Source organism: Rhinopithecus bieti, unplaced genomic scaffold (assembly GCF_001698545.2).
Source record: "Rhinopithecus bieti isolate Rb0 unplaced genomic scaffold, ASM169854v2 scaffold_52176, whole genome shotgun sequence".
In the NCBI taxonomy this organism is placed as follows: domain Eukaryota; kingdom Metazoa; phylum Chordata; class Mammalia; order Primates; family Cercopithecidae; genus Rhinopithecus; species Rhinopithecus bieti.
Window position 1 is genome coordinate 4,713 of NW_016820460.1, and position 3,688 is coordinate 8,400.

The 3,688-nt window shown below is 40.1% G+C and overlaps 1 long non-coding RNA gene across 1 annotated transcript in view; it reads left to right on the forward strand.

Moving 5' to 3' along the window:
• Positions 1–654: 654 nt before the first annotated feature.
• Positions 655–3,688, forward strand: part of LOC108520419 (uncharacterized) — a 15,635-nt gene continuing 12,601 nt past the window's right edge. The window contains exons 1-2 of the long non-coding RNA XR_001882913.1: positions 655–748; positions 1,076–1,130. This is a non-coding gene — a long non-coding RNA (uncharacterized LOC108520419). The remainder of the gene's footprint in view (positions 749–1,075; positions 1,131–3,688) is intronic.

Sequence of the window (3,688 nt, forward strand, 5' to 3'; positions counted from 1 at the left end):
AATTTACACTCCTACCAACGGTGTAAAAGTGTTCCTATTTCTCCAGATCCTCTCAAGCATCTGTTTCCTGACTTTTTAATGATTGCCATTCTAACTGGTGTGAGATGGTATCTCACTGTGGTTTTGATTTATATTTCTCTAATGAAAAAAAGTGAGCTTTTTTCATGTTTGTTGGCCGCATAAATATCTTGTCCATATCCTTCGCCCACTTTTTTATGGGGTTGTTTTTTTCTTGTAAATTTGTTTAAGTTTCTTTGTAGATTCTGGATATTAGCCCTATGTCAGGTGGATAGATGGCAAAATTTTTTCCCATTCCATAGGTTGCCTGTTCACTCTGATGGTAGTTTCTTTTGCTACGCAGAAGCTCTTTAGTTTCATTAGGTTTCTACTTGAGTCTTCCCTGGCCTTAGGAAATAGGCCAACTCTTGTTTTTTTGGAAAACATTTCACCTGGTCTTTTTTTTTATGCATAATTATGGAATGTTTATGTAATTACATAATTACAACATATAACACAAATCATACATTAATTACCTTCATATGTATAATAGCATAGATATTATTTTCTTTAATCATCTCACACACACACAAAAGAGAAATACACAGGCAGTGTTTCAAAACTGTCTTCTTTTTTCAAACAGAGTGTGGCTTCTGCTTCATCAACACCTCATTGCCGTGAGGTGAGGATATGATGAGCATAACCAGTGACGAGGTGAACTTCTTGGTGTATCGGTATCTCCAGGAGTCAGGTAAGAGGCTTGGTTTTCTGTCGGGAGGAAATTCATCTTGAGCATCTTATAAGCAGAATGATCAACCCTTGATTCAAAACCAGACGTAGAAGAAGCGCTAAGAAGGTTCTTAGTGCTAATGGCGAGAAGAGAAGGTTCTGGAGCCATGTCATCCCACCTTCCTGCATGATAATGACCCTAGTGGACTTTGTTTGTCATCTCTACATGTTTACTATACATAGCTCTTTTCCTAAGCAACATACAGTGCTGGTGGATATGTTTCCTAGGGCTGCCATAACACATTACTGCAAACTGGGGTGGCTTAAAAAGAAATACGTTGTCTCCTAGGTCCTGAGAACAGAAGTACAAAATCTTGATGTGGAAAGGTCGGTTCTTTCTGAGGGTGAGTCTCTCCTGTGCCCTGTCCTGGCTCCTGGGGCCTTGCTGCAGTCTTTGGATTCCTTGGCTTATAGGCGCATCACCCTCGTCTCTGTGTTCAGATTTGTCCACATTTTCCTGTGGTAAAGACAGTCAGATTGAATTAGGAATTTACTGTACTTCAGGATAACCTAATGTTAGTAATTGATGTTGAATCCAGTGATAATTATATGTGCACTGACCCTGTTTCCAAATAGCATCACATTCTGAGGTGCACTGTTGGTGAGCACTTCAACCTGTGAATTTCTGGGGTGGGGCACACTTCAACCACCAACAGTTGATTTGGAGTCTTTTTAAGATTTGTGCCCTTAATACCAGATTGAATATACAGTATGGAACTTAATTATTTGAAAAGGAATCCCCAGTTCCTAGGCACCCTTTCCTGGAGATGTATGTATTCAATTTGAGGGAAACCAGTCTGTGGTCCCCTGGGCATGGATTCTCTCACTGCTGGGTAGGGTACAATGTAGGCATTGGAGCCACCCAGAATGACTTGAGCTGTGGTGGTTAAACAAGTCTGAGTGAGGCCTATTTATTTGAGCCTCAGTTTTCTTGCCCAGGCAAACGTGATTAAGTGTGTGAGACACGTAACATATTGTAAATAAGCGCCCTCCCCATCCAAGCCTGGTTCTCTGTCCCTTGTGCTCCCAGCTACTGCTATTCATGGGAAGTGGGTGTGCTTTCTGCATATATATCAGATGCCTTGGATTGGTGTATTGGTATACAAAATTGGTATACAAAACAAAATAGGTGTATTTATGTATAGGTATACAAAACAAAATTGGTATATTGGTATACAAAACAAAATAGGTACCTTCTCACCCCTGGGAATCAGGGAAATAATAACATTTGTGCTAATACCTCAACCTTGGCTCTTAGACGAGCACAGGTGGTCTCCCGTCTCAGAGCTCAAAGCTTCCCAGAGGTGGCTGCAAATGGAAATCACATGTACCAAAACTTACCTCCCTGTTCACTCGTGTCGTAGAATTTAGCATTTAGCAGCACCTCTGCACAAGGACATGATGAAGGCCAAAGAGACTCACAGCATGCCTCCAACTTGCTTCCAACTAAGGCGGAGGCAAGACACATCTTAAATATGAATGCTTTTACAGAGATGTGTTCTGTTGCAGAGCTTTTCTGTCTGTTGCTCAAGGCATAATTGGAAAGTATGTAAAAAGACAGTAGCCTTGGTATATATGTCTGCAGGACACTCATGAAATTTGATTCTTTTTTGAGGGTTTGCAATTAGCTTTCTGGGCTAATTTCATGAACCTGTCAGGGTCACAGTTTCCATGGGCAGACATGAATGTAGCCCAGGTCTGCTGAGTGACAGAGCATCCTTATTTGTGTACCTTCCCCTCCTTCAGCAGTGCTGTTGGTGTAACTTTCTGCATAGAAACAGAAAACTCTACAGTCTGGTCAGCCCTCTAGTGGATAGACTCCAGAATCTGCACAGGACAGAAGCCTGTCTGTTCTGCCTTCCAGAAAACAGGGTTCCTACCAGTTGGACCCTGTGGCAGCCAGGAAAGATCTCTGTGCATTTGCCCACATACCCATGCTGTCCAAGTCATGAAAAATCCAGTGAAGTATTTTCCCCACCTTATATATTTAACTTCTAAATGTATTTATCAGATAGATAGATAGATAGATAGATAGATAGATAGATAGAGACAGGTTAGATAGAATAGATAGGTAGATAGATAAATATTAATAGATTCATTAGGTAGATAGTTTAGATACAGTAGATGTTGAAAGATTAGACAGATGATAGATATAGATACATAGGCAGATAGATTGATTAGACAGAGTAGATATTAATAAATAGATTAGACAGGATAGATATTAATGATTAAATAGATGGATTAGATAGAGTAGATATTAGTATATTTGATAGATTAGATGATGGATAGATACATAGATAAGATTGATCAATAATAATAGATTAGAAGAATAGATATTAATAGATAAATTAGATAGGATAGATTGATTAGATTAGATAGATACATGGATTTTCTGACCATGTGACCTACATCACCTGCAGTACTTCTCTCTGATGATGTCATTCAGATGAGTTAGTGAAAGAGGAGTGAGTATGCAGAAGAGTGACGGAGATCTCAGCGACGTCCTGTTTCCACAGCAAGCCCAAGCACAGAGGTAAAAGGCTACAGTGAGCACTCTGTTATGCCCAGACCGTTTATTCCCCGAAGAAGACCACCAGAGTCCAGAGTCAAAGCCAAGCGGCAAGGATCTTTAATGCAAGTTCGAACTTGGTCCCTCCGTTCTACAACATACAAGAGGGCCCCGAACAATGCGTGTGCTCGCTTTTATAGCCTGATGAAAACAGGATATGTAAGGTTACAAGGGAATCCCTCTGGTTACAGCATTACAATTGGTTAATGTATTAAATTATATTTTTAGCAGCTTTCTTATTGGTTCCTGCGCTTTTACAAACGGTTGTAACCTTATCAGAGATTCTCCAGGTGTTGTTTTTCTTTGAGATATATGGAGGAATGTGTTTGTGTC